Source organism: Aotus nancymaae, unplaced genomic scaffold, assembly GCF_030222135.1.
Source record: "Aotus nancymaae isolate 86718 unplaced genomic scaffold, 86718_ANA_hifiasm-v0.15.2.pri h1tg000040l, whole genome shotgun sequence".
Classification (NCBI taxonomy): Eukaryota; Metazoa; Chordata; class Mammalia; order Primates; family Aotidae; genus Aotus; species Aotus nancymaae.
Genome location: NW_026988454.1, coordinates 45,588,985 through 45,605,674, shown reverse-complemented (window position 1 = coordinate 45,605,674; position 16,690 = coordinate 45,588,985). Strand labels below are relative to the sequence as shown.

The following is a 16,690-nucleotide window of genomic DNA, read 5'->3' as shown; positions in this document are numbered from 1 at the left end:
ACATTTTCTTTAGATTTTCCATGTTGGGAAAGTTTTCTACCATTGTTTCTTTCCTTGTTTCATTTTTTTTTTCTTTTTTTTTTTTTAAGACAAAGTCTTACTCTGTCACCCCAGGCTGGAGTGTCATGGTGCAATCCTAGCTCACTGCAGCATCACCTTCCTGGGCTCAAAAGATTATCCTGCCTCAGCCTCCTCAGTAGCTGGAACTACAGGCCAGTGCAGCCACACCTCAATAATTTTTAAATTTTCTGTAGAAATGAGGTCTCACTTACTGCCTAGTCTGGTCTTGATATCCTGGTCTCAAGGAACCCTCCTGCCTTTGCCTTCCTAAGTGCTGGGATTATAGGAGTGAGCCACAGTGCACAGCCTTATCCCAATACTTTTGAGGTTCAAGCTCAGTTTTTACCTCTATTACAATCCATATTTTCTTAAAGTGAAAACTTCTCTCACGGCAATCTTTTTCATTCTATCTGTTTTATTTTTTCCTCTTCTAACTGAGGAGATTGGAGATTGAAGACCAGATAAGCAGAAGTCCCAGCCATATTCAGCTCACCTAAAAAATATACGTATTTTTCGAATATTTGTAGATTTCTTGATGCCTAGAACCCAAAAAGGACAATCCTGAATCCCGGTTGAGAGGAAGCTTTTGAATGCCAGGCATTTTCTTTATTCACTCTCCATCTACTTAAGAGTGTGGCTCTGGCTCTGCCTTTGTCTCAGCCAGTAGTTGAATGCAGCCTCTCAGGCTCACAGCACTGCCCTGTTATCCCCTGAAAGAACTGGTGTTCTTTCTGTTCCCTCCCTTGCAGTGTGGCACTTCCAGCTTAAGCAACTCTCAGCCCAACTGAACTCTTTTATAATTCCATCAGGCAAGCTCTTTTGATGCTTATTTCAAAATAAAATAGATGTTTTCTTCTTTATATCTTATGCAATGTTGTTTAGAAGGAACACAGAGAGCCTTTTCTGTTCCCTGAGTAATCACAGTAGCTTTTCTTCCTAGAATTGTAGATAATTAAGAACATGATTTTTTTTTTTTTTGTAATGTACAACTAGGTACACCATGAAAATCTTAGCTTTGTGGTACTTTTTCATGAGAAAAAAGTATCCTTTAACTTTGATAGCCTCAGGGGTGAAATAAGTTATAATATGACAGCTTACAAAAAAAGGCTATAGAGTTGTGAAAATTCAAGAGAAAACAATAGTCTCTATTGAAGAGTTCTAATGTCTTGTGGCTTTTCCTTCCACAATGACAGTTATTAAAATTTTTTTAATTTCTTTTTTTGTAGCCTTTGAATAGAAAACTGTCCATTTGCAAGGCAGGTAAATAGCTTTAAATATTTATCAACCAGTGTTGTGAAAGAGATCTTTTATAATTACATCTACTGAAGTTAATTAGGCATATTATATATCATGGCTTGTTTGGCATAATACTGGCTTTGTTCTTAATTGAAGTGTTATTTGGTGAGTCTGTTTAATGAAGGGTTACATGTTTTCTTTTGTAATTCTAAAAGTCACAAAAAAATTTAGCCCAGATGAATAAATGAAGTTAAGAAGGATTTGAAAAAAGAACAGAAGTTTCCCGAAATTTTTGTTAGTTTATTAAGCTAGTGCTTGAATTGGAAAGTATTGAAAAATCTGCTTTTGTTTTTAAAGGCAAAATCAGATGAAATTGCACTTGGCTTAGGTTTTGATGGGATAATCATTTGGCTTTTAGTAATGCATCCTACAGATGCAAGAGCATGCACAGATTAGGAACCGGCATGACTTGTTTCAAAGTTAAGGGCACAAATACGATTATAATATAGTCATCTCCACCCTGCCTCCACCAATCTTATGCTCCTGCACCTCTTTTTAGAAAACAAAACAAAACAAAATGATATCTTTCTTAAGACTCAACTTCACTTTCCCTGCTTGGCAGAAAAATAAAAGGAGAAGAAGAAAATCCAAGAACCCTAGGAAATGTAAGACTTGTCCTGATTCCAACACTAAGCAGAATTGGAACTATCTGCCTGTTTAGACTCCTTCTGCCATTGTTGTTCTCTGGCACACAGTGTTGATGCTGAGGCCTGAGCCTGGAGATTGACGGACAGTGGGCGTGTACCATCATTGAGGAATTCCTGCTGTTATATATACATGCCATGCCATACGGGTGTCCTATATTATGTGCCAAGGTGATCGCTCTTTTTGGTTCATATCACCATGCTCAGCTATTGTTGCTGAAAGCACGTAAAATGGGAGGAAAGAGTATTTCAGAGATGTAAAATAGCACGTGTTACACCTCGAGACAGAAGAGATATGGTTATGTCTAGTCAGAGAAATACACTGGGCAACATCACTTTCTAACAGCGGTTAACTTTGGACTATAGGATCATAGATGATTTTGTTTCAACTTTCTTAGTCTTCTACATGAAAACCACATTACCTTATTATTAAAAAATGTTTAAGTATCCAAAAGAGTCAAAAATCAGTGACACAGGAAAAAACAAAACCCAGAAGTGATATTATTTTTATCTCTCTCTTCTTTTTTTTTTCTTTTTAGATGGGTTCTCATTGTCACCCAGGCTAGAGTGCAGTGGCCTGATCATAGCTCACTGCAGCCTTGAACTCCCACACTCAAATGATCCTCCCACCTCAGCCTCCTGAGTTGCTGGGACTGCAGGAACATACCACCATGAGTAGCTAATTTTTAATTTATTATTATTATTATTGTAGAGATGGAGTCTCCCTATGTTGTCCAGGCTGGTCTTGAACTCCTGGGCTCAAGTGGTCCTCCCACCTCAGCCTTCCAAAGTGTTGGGATTACAGGTGTGAGCCACTGTGCCCAGCTAGTACTATTTTAAAAAGTGTTACAGAGCAGTACTCAAGCTGTATAAGAAGAAGGAAATGAAAAAATGAATTCATCAGATTTAAGGAAAACACTGATGCAGGAATCCAGGTCTAAAATGAAGTCTTGATCTGGGTATTGGCAGATTCTGTGGAGAAGGTTACAGAGAAATAAGAAAGAATGTAGGGCTGAATTCAGGATGGAAGGGTTTCTCACCTGTTTTATCTGTCCCAAAGGTGCCACACACAACACCTGACAATTTTTCCTAATCCTTCACTTCCTTGTATTTCAAGATTTTGTTTTATGTCTTTGTTTTCCTGCATCTTGACTATGATGTACCAAACTATAAATTTTTTTATACTCCTCCTGGTTGGTGTTCTCCGAAGTTCTTGGATCTGTTGTTTTGTGCCTTCAAGGGAAGACAACCCTCTTGCTCTGCTCAGGTGCCACAAAGCAGAAAAAACATGCAGATTATCAACTCAAGTAGCTAGAATCAGCCATTAACCATGCCCCTTGTCCCTCTTCCTACCTTCTTTTGGTTTCAACGGTTTTATTACTATTAAGGCCACAGTAAAACCAACAGACCAGGAGAAAACTGCCATTGAAAAGGTAATTTATTATACTCTCAGATCTCAAGAGAAGAAGTATAGGTTATGCCACAGAGGCCCCTTGGGGAAGTGCCAGGGTCGGCCCCAAAGCAGAGGGGGAGGGGAAAGCTGGTGCCCACAAGCCTTCACCATGATTTCTGTGGGAAAAATGGGCAAGGCAGGGCAATCGGGCTTAGAATTGGTGAGCTTGAAAATCCCGGCAAGTTCTGGGGCATTGGGGTTGTCCCTAGTTGTCTGGCATCTAGCCCTGGGGTGATGAGAGCAGGTGTATAGTGGCTTGGAGTGTGAGATGAGGTGGTAGACTCTGAATTGGTTCTTTTTTTTTTTTTTTTTTTTTAAGACAGAGTCTCACTCTGTCACCAGTCTGCAGTGCAGTGATGCGATCTTGGCTCACTGCAATCTCCACCTCCTGGGTTCCAGCGATTCTCCTGCCTCAGTCTTTCAAGTAGCTGGGACTACAGGCGCCTGCCATCATGCCTGGCTAGTTTTCGTATTTTTAGTAGAGACTGGGTTTCACCGTATTGACCAGGATGGTCTTGATCTCCTGACCTCGTGATCTGCCCACCTCAGCCTCCCAAAGTGCTGGCATTACAGGCGTGAGCCACCACGCCCAGCCGGTTCATTTGTATTTTAACAGTGTGCCCCTGGGAAGAAGAAACCCCATTGAGAACACGGGGGTCAAAGGCACCTGGAGGCTAAGGCAAGATGACTCAGGCATATTATCAAGTTGTCCAGAATATGATGTGTCTGGCATATACATGTAGTATAAATAAAGCATCTAACTTAGAGAAGCTGGCAACGTGGTTAATATACCCCTCTCCCTCTCATCCTCATTCTCCCTCCCTCTGGCTTTCATGCTCCTGTGAAGAGGCTTATGACAAAGGTCCAGTGTACTTTGCTAATGCATGGTGGGTGGAGAGCAGTAGGAGAGTTGAAAATGGGATGGGGCAGCAGGATGAATCTCCACTCTTGGGTGTCTCACAGCATCCCCAGTTACGTAAAGAACTTCACTTTATTGGAGAAGTCTTTGGAAGAACTTTGTATATAAAATCGTAGCTAAGAAAGATGTGTCATTAAACTAGTGATAGCTTTGTTATAAAAAAATTACCCTAACGATGATGAATAATTTTGAAATTATTAAAATACCTTAATGCATAATTTTTACTCCAAAGTTGAATATTTATTAAGCTATGTATGTGTGTGTGTGTGTATACACACACATATGGTTTAGAAAATATGTATTTAGAAAATACAAAGTATATATTTTACAGTCTTTATTTCTATATTGAAGGTATAAGCCCTATATTGTATGTTATATATTACAAATATGTTTATATATGAGATATTACAAATATTTTAAGATTTAAGTGACAATGCATTTATTACACATGGCATTGACCATTCTTAACAACCTCCAACTTTCTAAATCACGATTCTCCTTTAAAATCGATTTAAAGTACCACATCGTTGGGGAAATTGGGAGTAAGCTTGCTCCTGGTCATGTATTGCAGCACTGATTATACCTGCTAATCTATTTCAGGTCATGGCCAGTCCTGGCCACTGGGCTGCCACAGTGTTCTCCAAATAAACATGTTTTTCCTGAATATTCCTGATAACAATACTCCTAAACCTGAGTTTTTATCTTTAGTGTCATTTTCTCTCTCTTCCCCAACTCCCCACATCCTCACATTCTGTATGCTCAATTACTAGAATTCTATCTTGACTTACGTTTTGAGTTTTTGCAATGGTATCTTGCCTTGAGGATTAGACCTGCTGAAGAGTTTCTGCCAGTACAGAAGCCCAGTCTTTGTACAGCATAGATTTCCTAGATGGTGATGACAAGCCTGTCTCTACTGCCAAGTATCTCCTTCTACTATTATTGATGTGTTCTGCCCCCACCAACCTGCAATTCACTAACAGATGAGTCTATTTCTAAATCCTAGACATTATCTTAAATTAAATCTTAACCTTGAGTAACTAGCCATGCCTGGATGATGAGTTATAAATTAATATACTAAGCATTCCAGATATTTTTACTCTTTTCTCACACACTTTATATCAAGCACATTGACTTGTTTTGCAACCAACTAGATTCAGGTAATCACTTCTCCTGTTACATTTGGAGAAGCCATACTTCATCTTATCTACAACATCCTTCCACTTGAGCTTTGAATTCTCCCTGCTCCTTGCTTCTGAGATCTCTCACATGTGATTATTTGGTAATTGTCTACCTCCCACGGTAGGCTGTAATTTATAGGAGATCAGTGATCTTGTTCTATTTTTTATTCCTATTGCACCCCTAATGCTTGGCAGAGTGCCTGGCACATAGTAAGTGCTCAATAAATATCTGTTGAATAAATGAATGAAAATGCTAAGGCCCTTGAAGTATGGAACTATGTAATGTAAACTCCATCTTAGACTCTACTGTTATGTTACTTAGACTTAAAATATATGTAAATGATGAATGAAGACACTCTTGAAGAAATATATAATTTAATGCTATGTTAGAATTCATAAGCTTCAGAAGATTAATCTTCAATTTGAGAGAAAAATATTCTTCATAGAAATTTAGACCTAAATAAAAAAGGACATACCCTGGATAAAAGTTCAGACTGGCTCTCATGATATGGTACATTTCTAAGCTCATTTTGATGGTCAATATCCACATTCCTTTTTTGAAATCTGTTTAGATAATTTTCTCCTTTTCACATTGGCAACAAAACAGAATCGGTTTGATCAAAAGACTCAATGCAGTTTCTAACCATTGCACAAGCCAACAAAAGGCTCATTCTGGGTTCATTTTTGGGTTAGTCCACATCTCTATCATTTGTTGTGGAATGTAACTGGTATTTCCTGCTTTTACAAAGAAACTCAAACCCCAGTTGAAATATCAAGAGCTCAAAAGGATGAGGCTGTGTTCTCTCCATTAGTAAAACAAGGAATCCTCCCTCCACAAAAAATCCCAAATAAGATCTGAGGGCCTAACAACAGCAGTCCCAATTCTGTTTGCTTTGTAGCAGTGCTGTCCAGCAGAAACTTAATGCCAGCCTTAAATATAAGCCACATGTGTAATTTAAAATTTTCTTGTATCCACATTAAAAAAAAAGGTAAGAGAAACTTTGAAAATAATTTTAGTAATGTATTATTAAAATGTAATGCTGTTTATTTAATTTCAAAAACATTTCAGCATTCTAAACATATAAAAAAGCAACAATGTTAGAAATCATGTTTACGTACAGAAAACTTTCATTGATGCTGTGGCTCTTTGCTTTTTTGACAAGGAAAAGTTTTATAGTTTGTTTAAAAACAAATGGTTTTAAAACTACCACACTTAACAGAAAAAAAAAAATGCAAAAATGAAAAGTAAACACTTCCCAAGCCAACTGACCACCTTTTGTTCACAGCTAGGAATGGTAGCAGAATGCTATGTCACTAGATAGAGAAGCAAGAAAACCTGAAGCTAAATCGATGCCCACTGCAGTCAACAGGCCCAGCCTCATGGTACATACCCTGAGCTATGACCCCTTTCAAAGGCATCTTCTATCGCAGTATCAGCATCAAGCAAAGAACATCAAAAGTTTATCTTGGTTATTTTGTTCTTTTTACAAACTATAGATATATACAGTTGATAACTCAGGATTTCTAGCCAGTAACCATGTAGTTAACACTATCTTACAAAAAAAAAAAAAAAAAAAAAAAAGCCAGAAGCACCTTTAAATGCTTATCACACTAACGGCAAAGTGCACAGAGTAAGGAGAGCATGAGGGTACCTTTTCATTTTAAAAATATTTGGAAATATATACAACTTTGATACAGTTTCAGGGTGCTGTGGACATGCATGACTACTTCATGTAAACTTTGATAGTTTATAGAGCACTATAAGAAACAACAGTATGATCATAATCAAATTTTGTAATTAAACCTAACAGATACTTCTCAAATAAAAGATGTGTCAATTACAGCTCTCCCCCACTTTAAGGCAGAGGTCCCCAACCCTTGGGCCACGGATAGATACCAGTCAATGGCCTGTTAGGAACCAGGCTGCAGAACAGGAGGTGAGCAGCAAGTGAGCAAAGTTTCATCTGTATTTACAACCGCTCCCCAGAGTTCAAATTACCATCTGAGCTCCACCTCCTGTCAGATCGGCAGCAGCATTAGATTCTCACAGGAGCGCAAACCCTATTGTGAACTGTGCATGTGAGGGATATAGGTTGTCAGCTCCTTATGAGAATCTAACTAATGCCTGATGATGTCACTGTCTCCCATCACCCTCAGAGGGACCGTCTAGTTAGAGGAAAACAAGCTCCAGGTTCCCACTGATTCTACATTATGGTGAGTTGTATAATCATTTCATTATATATTATAATGTAATAATAATAGAAATAAAGTGCACAATAAATATAATGTGCATGAATCACCCCAAAAACCCATTCCTCCACCATCCATGGAGAAATTGTCCTCTACAAAACTGGTCTCTGGTGCCAAAAAGTTTGGGGACTGCTGCTCTAAGGTATCCACAAGGAGACAGATAAACAGTTTTTGAATTTGTACTTCTCTTCTTCCTCCTCCTTTTTTTCTTCCTCCTCGTCTTCTTTGTAGTCCTCTTCCACCTTTATCCAGGCAACTTTAGTGGAACTCTTTGGGCCATCCCACTTTCCTTTAGACTTATAGTCAGCAACATCCTTCTCATACTTCTTTAGCTGCACCGTCTTAGTGAGGTAAGGCTGCTTTTTACTGTCACTTAAGTTATTCCACATCTCACCCAGCTTTTTTGACACTTCATAGAGATGCCAGGGTTCGTGGATTTGATCTTATGGCAGAATTTTCGACAGAACAGAAGAATCCAGATGGAGGCCCTTTGGGGGCATTAGGGTTCTTCTGGCCTCCCTTAGCTAGTTCATAATCTTCGTTTCCCAATCATAGAGTACTTTGTCTACTTTTGCCATTTCATGAGATTTAGACTTCCCTTTCCCAAACGTTGTCTTTCACCTCTTGGAGCAATTCTTGGAAAACTCTGTAAAATTGATAGGGAACTCTATATTTTTCTTTTTATGTTCTTCTCTGTACATCTGCACAAAGAGGGCATAGGCAGACATCTTGCCCTTTGGTTTCTTGGGCTCAACTTTAGCCATCCTAACTGTATTGTTCCAATATATTTTATTTAGCTTAAAATATCAAAAAATCACTTCAATATGTAATCAATATGAACATTATTGAGATACTTTATATTTTTTTCCTATACGAAGTCTTTGCAATCTGTTGTGTGCTTTACACTTCAATTCAAACTAGCCAAAATTTAAGAGCTTAATTGCAAGGTATGGCTAATGGTTACATATTAGGTGGCATAGTTCTAAAATATGCTTCTGTGCTATTTTTTCCCATATAATTGGAAGAGATGTCCACATTTATTTCTACTACAACCATTGGCACCATAATGAGAAAAGGCCAGCTGTTGAAATCTCTGGAAAGTTTTAATAGATTCAGTAAGTAAGATCTATCCAAGTGCTTCAGTTCTCTCCAAGCCTCTGCTCACTGCAGCTGCAGTTGCTGGATTCAGCTCAGCTTTGATACAGTGTGACTGGGCTCATGCTGCTGCTCTTATTGCAGCCATCATTATACAACCTTGTCCAGGCTCACTGTGGCCAGACAGAGGAAGGGCTCTTTTCCCTTTCATGTCAAGTACAGCCAAGTGTGCTCGAGCCGAAACTGACTTAACATCTCAGTGCCACACCTTTTGTAAGATTCACTCACATGTATCCTTTATGTTTTTCTTACTCTGGATAACTCTAATGATCAAGAAGCATCCTTCTAGGCCTATAAATGCTAATACCTAGAATAATACACATATGTATTTTTAAAATCTTTTTTTGAGACAGGGTCTCACTGTTGCCCAGGCTGGCATTCAGTGGTATGATTATAGCCCACTGCAGCCTCAAATTCCTGGATTCCAGCAATCCTCCCTCCTACCTCAGCCTCCTGAGTAGCTGGGACTACAGGCCTGTGACACCACATTCAACTTATTTTTTTTATTTTTATTTTTATTTTTAGTAGAGACGGGGTTTCACCGTGTTGGCCAGGATGGTCGCGATCTCTTGACTTCATGATTCACCCACCTTGGCCTCCGAAAGTGCTGGGATTACAGGTGTGCACCACCAGGCCCAGCCCTGAATAATATTTTTAAAATAAGGTTTTAACAGACACGAGAAATAAATTTGTGGAGAATTAATAAACCAAGCTTTAGTGTCATGAGAGTAGCATGTTTCCTTAAATTTTCATATGTAATAAGCCACAAAGATTATACTGTGGATTCTGATAATTTCCAGCTCATCTTTACTGGGAGTGATTGATAGTAGATCTAACCTAAGATGATTTTGTTGATTTTTCAAATTGTGTTGCTTGGACCTAATGCATCTGCAGAGCCTGCTGTTGGGAGCACTGACAGGGGAGAGAGGCAGGTGTGCATAAAGGGTGGCAGGCGGCAGAGCATCGGCTTCTCATTCTTCTCTTCCCCAAACCCCGTCATTGTTTTTCATTGTTTTTCTTTCAATGCTTCTGGGCAAGATCTGGTATGGATAAATGGTTTCTGTGCCCAGTTTTTAAAAACCCACCTACCTAAGGGAATTGTCTCTGTTTTGATTCAGTCTGCATATTTTTTGCGCTCCCCATATTACATTTTTATCCTGCTGTCTGTGCTGAGATGTCCACTTTTCCCCTAGAGGCTTTACTACTAAGTACTGTCTTTGGTTGTGCAACTGTTCAAAGAAAAGCCTTTCAGTGCCACATCTTTTAAGCTCATTTTTATTTATTTCTGTTTGGTTACTGTTTATTTAAGTAATATTCTTACTGTGAAGGAAAAAAACTAAATAGAAAAAAAGGACATAAAAATCATCCATAATTGCATCATACAGAGATAAAAATGTTAACATTGTGATATATTTCCTCCTGAATTATAGTTCATATATATTTTAAATTAAATTTGAATAATTTTTATGTAGTTTTTATTAATGTGATCTTGTGTCTATTTCATTAAAGCATAATTATTATTAACTTTTGAAATTTCAATCCTATGTATGTCTCATAATTTAACCATTCCTCTATTGGTGGAAATGTCAACTGTTTGTAATTTTTTCTTTATTAAAAATGATGCTACAGTTAGCATTTTTGTACCAAAAGAGTGGTGCTTCAGTGAACATCTTGTACATAAATATTTAACTACTTCTGTAAATGTATTTTCTAGGAATGAAATGACTAAGTAAATAAACTTTACAAATAGTTACTGTATATACTGCCAGAACATTGCCCTTCAATATTAAATGCAGCTCCAGTAGTATATGTGAATATCAATTTAACTTCATTCTTTCTGACTTTGAGTTCAAATCTTCAAAAGAATCTTTTCAACTTTGATTGTTAAAAAAGGCAATTTGTTTTTTATTATTTGCAGGTCATCGTACCTTGTTATGAAACATTTATATTTTATTTTCTTGGATTTCTCTCTCTCTTTATATATATATTCTGGGATTTCTCTCTATATACATATATGTATACATAAACACACACAAACACATTCCTGTGTGCTATAACACAGTTCCTTTGATTGCCGTAACAAACTACCATAGACTGGGTGGCTTATAAGCAACATAAATTTATTTCTCACAGTTCTAGAGGCTGAAATTCCAAGATCAGGCTGGTAGCATGGTTGGGTTCTGGTGAGGGCCCTCTTCATAGTTGCTGAGTGTATTCGTTTGTTCTCACACTGCTTTAAAGAACTACCCAGTAATTAACCTCTTACAGTTTGGTGGGCTGTTCATGAAGCATGGCTGGGGAGGCCTCAGGAAACTTAAAATCATGGCAGAAGGCAAAAGGGAAGCAGGCACAAGTTACTGTGGCGCGACAGGATAGAGAGAGCAAAGTGGGAAGTGCCATGCACTTTTAAACCATCAGGTCTCGTGAGAACTCACTATCACGGGAACAGGAAGGGAAAAATCTGCCCCTATGATCCAGTCACCTCCCACCAGGTCCCTCACCCAACATTGGGAATTCTGATTCAACATGAGATGTAGGTGAGGAGTCAAATCATATCACACTCTCTTTACTTATGCAAATTTCTGCAGCCAGCTCCCCAGAAAATGGATTTTTCTTTTTTACCACATGGTCAAGCTATAAATTTTTCAAACTTTCGTGCTCTGCTTCCCTTTTAAATATAAATTCCAGTTTTAGATAATCATTTTTTTCATGCATATGGGTGTATACTGTTAGAAGCAGCCAGAGCACATACTTTTTATTTTTAAATTTTTTATCTCTTTTGTTTCAAAAACCAAGTACAGTCATATTCCTTAACTCCATACAGCAATAGCAGAATGGCACAAGTCAGTTGTGCAACAGAGAAAGCCAAGAACTGTTTTGCACTACAGCATAACAAAGAATGGGGAAACTTCCCACTCATAGGTTTAAATGTAGTGCTGTAGATCACATCTTGAATGCTTTGCTACCTAGACATTTCTTCCAATAAATACCCTAAATCATCTCTCTCAAGTTCAAAGCTCCACAGATCTCTAGAGAAGGGCACAATCTCACCAGTCTCCTTGCTAAAGCACAGCAAAAGGGACCTTTGCTCCAGTTAGTTCCCAAGAAGTTCCTTATCTCCATGTGAGACCACCTCAGCCTGAACTTCGTTGTCCATATCACTATCAGCATTTTGGTCAAAACTAGTCACCAAGTCTCTAGGAAGCTCCAAACCTTTCCTCCTCTTTCTGTCTTTGGAGCCCTCCAAACTGTTCCAACCTCTGCCTGTTACCCAGGTCTGAAGGTGTTTCCACATTATCAGGTATCTTTACAGCAATGTCCCATTTCTCTGGTACCAATTTTCTAGATTAGTCCATTTTCACACTGCTATAAAGAACTACCTGAGACTGGGTAATTTATGAAGAGGCTTAATTGGTTCACAGTTTTGCAGGCTGTATGGGAAGCATACAGGGAGGGCCTCAGGAAACTTAACAATCGTGGGGGAAGGTGAAGGGTAAGTGTATTCACATGGCCAGGAAAGACAGAGAGAGACAAGACGGAAGTGCCACACACTCTTAAACCAACAGATTTCATGAGAACTCACTCACTATCACAAGAACAGCAAGGGGGAAATCTGCCCCCATGATCCAGTCACTTCCCACCACGTCCCTCCACCAACATTGGGAATTACAATTCAACATAAGATTTGTGTGGGGACAAAGAGCCAAAGCATATCACAGACTGTCAACTTCTCATTGTCCTTTACACGACAGAAAGACAGCGAGAGAGCTCTCTGAGGTCCCTTTTATCTCACTAATCCCACTCATGAGGGCTCCACTCTCATGACTTATTCACCTCCCAAGAGTCTAACCTCCTAATACTGTCACATCGGGAGTTAGGATTCCAACATATGAATTTTGACATTCAGTATATAGCACTCTTATGGTAATTTTTCCTCACAAATGTCAACAATTTCAATTTTATTTATAAGGACATTTTATGTTTTAAGGATAAAACATAAATCTTGATGTATCATATTCATTGTAAATGAAAATGACCCAGATTGTCTTAAATTTTTAATGTTATTGTTTTTTCGAAGGAGTTGAGACATAGGTTGGTTATAAGCACCCTATTATTCTGTCACTTTCGGCAGCTTCATCCACATATGGCTTCTATTACACTGAAGATATGCAAACTTACATCTCTAGCCCAGAGCCCAAGATAGAGAGGGACTGTCTTCAAGATATATGTTGAAGGCTTTTATCTAACAGAATAGAAAGTACTCTGATTAAATTGATAAAAAAATAAAGCCCATAAGGTTTTATAAGAAATGGTATCAGCTTGAACTATAAGAAACAAAGACAGTAAAAAATTAAGAGAGGACTTTGAAACTCCTGAACTACTATAGGCAAAAGGAAGTTAGCAAAGATAACTGTGAACATGAAACATTTTTTAAGAAAAGTATCACTCAGAGGGATAAGCCAAAAGTCCAGAATGTAGTCAAGAGTCATGGAGAAGTATTCCTAGGTAATAGGATTGAGGCTTCATCAAGGGAATGGAAACGTGTCTCTAGATATATTTCAGAATTGCTATGGACCAATGACTGTTTTCACCTGTTTTGAATGGAAATGTCTATTGCAGGTATCCTATACTTACCTTATCATTGTATGTTGGGTGTGCTAGGGATGTGATGGTTAATTTTATGTGAGTTTGACTGGGCTGTGGGCTTTCCAGATATTTGGTCAAAGATTTTTCTGAGTGTTTCTGTGAGGGTGCTATTTGATAAGTATAACATTTAAATTCATAGACTGAATAAAGAAGGCTGCCCTCCTGAATGTGGGTGGGCCTCACCCAGTCAGTTGAAGGCCTGAATAGAACAATAAGCTGACTATTCCTAGAATAAGAGGGAATTCCTTTTGCCTGAATATCCTTGAGTTGGGGCGTCTTTTTTGTTAGTTAGTTGGTTTGTTTTTATGCCTTTAGATTTGAACTAAAATATCGACCCTTTCTAGGTCTAAAGCCTGCTGGCCTTCAAACTGAACTATACCAGTGGCTCCCCTGTTCTCAGGCCTTTGGATTCAGACTAGAACTACTCTAATTGTTAGCTCCCCGAGTCTTCAGTTTGCTGACTGCAGATCTTGGTACCAATCTGATGAGCAAATTTCTTATAATTTCTCTCTCTGTGCACACACACACACACACATACACACACACACACACACACTCTCTATTGGTTCCGTTTCTCTGCAAAGACCTGCCTAATACAGAGGGTAAAAATCTTGCATCTTTATTTCATACATCTTCAATTGAGAGGAACTATACCGGAGAACCTATACCAAAGGAACTACACTCGGGGACCCTCATCTGCATATAGACCTGATTTAGAGGACTTACACTTTCAGCCAAAGCCTGATGCTCAATGAGAAAAGGCTTTTCAGGGGTCCTGGCAGAGGCTGAATGTATTTTGTTTTTATTATTATTGTGATTTCAATAGTTTTTGGGTAACAGTGGTGTTTGGTTACATGGATAAGTTCTTTAGGTGTGATTTCTGAGATTTTGGTGCACCCATTACCCAAGCAGTGTACACTGCACCCAGTGGGTAGTCTTTTATACCTCATGCCTTCCCACCCTTCTTCCCAAGTCCTCAGAGTCCATTTTGTCATCCTTATGCCTTTGCATCCTCATAGTTTGGATCCCATTTATAAGTGAAAACATATGATGCTGGATGTTTGGATTTCCATATCTGAGTTACTTCACTTAGAATAATGGTCTTTAATTCCATCAAGTTTGCTGCGAATACCATTATTTTATTGCTTGTTCTCGTTGAGTAGTATTCCATGGTATATATACACTATACTTTATCTGCTCCATTTGCTCCATGGATTGATGGGCATTTAGGCTGGTTCCATATTTTTGCAATTGTGAATTGTGCTGCTATAAACGTGCATGTGTAAGTGTGTTTTTCATATAATGACTTCTTTTCCTTTGGGTATATATCCAGTACTGGGATTGCTGGATCAAATGGTAGTTCTACTTATAGTTCTTTAAGGAATCTCCCCACTGTTTTCCACAGTGGTTTTGCTAGTTTACATTCCCACCAGCAGTGTAAAAGTGTTCCTTTTTCACCAGATCCACAGCAAAATCTCTTACTTTTTGATTTTTAAAATTGTAGACATTCTTGCAGAAGTAAGGTGGTATTGCATAGTGGTTTTGATTTGCATTTCCCTTATAATTAGTGATGTTGAGCACTTTTTCATAAGTCCATTAGCCATCTGTATATTTGTATATCTTCTTTTGAGAAATGTTTCTATTCATGGCCTACTTTTTGATAGAATTATTATTATTTTTTCTTGCTGATTAGAGTTCCTTGTAGATTCTGGATATTAGTTGTGGGGATCGCTCTAGCGTTGAGACCACTCAGTGTCCCCGCCATAATGGAGCTTGAGCCCAGACACGTTTCCCACCCCCTGGAGGCAGTCGAGACCAGTGAAAGAGAGATTTAATAGAAGTTTGAGTTTGCAGAAGCCTATTTCTGGTCCACTGACCTAAAAGGCTGGGTGAAGGCTGTGTGGTTTTACTAGGCATTGTTTCTTGAAGTACCTGCTCTGGGCTAGTTTTATGACTTTGTTTACCCTCTATTGATGGGTCCCATGCTTGTTCCTGTGACTGCTATTTCAAAGTTAATGGGTCTATCGCCTCTCTGATGACTTGCATAGATCATTAACATTTTAACTATAGGTTTCCTCACCCTGATAATGAGACCCACCTGCGTGACTTGATTGTACCCATTGTGTGTTTTCCGCTGCCTAAGCTTGTAGCCGGATGGCTGTCTCTTCCCTTTATTAAGATAATGGCATCTGTTCTGATAATTGAGATAGGACTAAGAATGCTTATGTAAATGAGGTGGGGCAAAGAATGTTCCTGTAAAATGAGGTAGGAAAAGATATATATACTAACTCAGTGTACAATAAAGTTGCTGGTTTTAGGCATTGCTAATTGGGAACTGCCTGGCCAGCCCTCCAGACTCCAGCTATCCTGTCTTTTCTTTTCTTCCGCGCACTCTCTCTTCCAGGTATTGGGACCCTCTTGCAGGCCAAGAGACCCCGGCAGACGTGCCGCTCTCACCGGCCCCCGACAATTACTCCTTTGTTGGATGAATGTATTTTGTATGGGAGGAAAATGTAAATAATTTATGGTAACCCATTATTTTACATTCTTTTCAGTATGTGGTAGTCTCTTCCCCTTGAATTTGGATAGACTTGTGATTTGCTTGTAACCAACGGAAGGTTGCAGAGATGATCTTGCATAACTTTCAAGTCTAAATCATAAAAAATGGTGACATTTCTATCTTGTGTCCTTAAAAAAATGATTCTCTCTTTGAGCTCTGTATAATGTGAGAAGACTGACTGCCCTGAGGAATACTGTGAAGAAGCTTAACCGTTTGATAAGCCCAATAGATACAGGTTGAATATCTCTTTCTGAAATGTTTGGGACCAGAAGTGTTTTGAATTTCATATATTTTTTTAATATTTTGGAATATTTGCATTATAGTCACTGTTTGAGCATTCCTAATCTGAGAAACCAAAATCTGAAATGCTTCATTGATCCTTTGAGCATCATGTTGCCACTCAAAACGTTGTTAATTTTGGAGCCTTTCAGATTTTCAAATTAGGGAGACTCAGCCTATAGTTGCTCTCACAGAAAGTCTCAGCTGAGGTCTCTGCTGACAGCAAAACCATCTGATACAGTGAATGAA

At 38.6% G+C, this 16,690-nt stretch overlaps 1 non-coding gene across 1 annotated transcript; it reads right to left on the bottom strand.

Moving 5' to 3' along the window:
* Positions 1 to 11,756: 11,756 nt before the first annotated feature.
* On the bottom strand, positions 11,757 to 11,893 carry LOC135268579 (small nucleolar RNA SNORA46). The gene has a single exon (XR_010336883.1). It is a non-coding gene; the product is annotated as a small nucleolar RNA SNORA46 (small nucleolar RNA).
* Positions 11,894 to 16,690: the final 4,797 nt, after the last annotated feature.